Below are 420 nucleotides of genomic sequence, written 5' to 3'. Positions count from 1 at the left end.
TTATCATCTGTCGACAAAAATGAAAATTCCACTTCAATATTCTCATCAGTGATCACTGAGAGCATAACATTTTTATATTACATTTAATACATATCAAGCTTACATGTGACAGACACTATTGAATTTTAGGAAAATCAGCGGGTGCGATTTCCAGGGAGAATTAAAAGGAAAAACAAAGAAAAGTTAGGGAAGAATCTTATACCCTCTTCCTCCAACAGTGTTACCCCCTCCCCGTCCCCCTCCCCCCTCCCCTCCTTCTATTCCCCCTCCCTCTACCCCCTCCTCCCTTCCTGTCAGGAACTCCTACGCTCTTCTTTTCACTTTTAAGTCTGGGGTTCCCTTTTTTTGTTGCTATTCTTTCATTATTCTTCTGTTCTGTGTAATCTCTTTTTCTTTTCTGTTCGTATTCGGTTGTAGCAA

Source organism: Penaeus monodon, chromosome 33, assembly GCF_015228065.2.
Source record: "Penaeus monodon isolate SGIC_2016 chromosome 33, NSTDA_Pmon_1, whole genome shotgun sequence".
In the NCBI taxonomy this organism is placed as follows: Eukaryota; Metazoa; Arthropoda; class Malacostraca; order Decapoda; family Penaeidae; genus Penaeus; species Penaeus monodon.
This window is presented reverse-complemented; position numbering follows the sequence as displayed.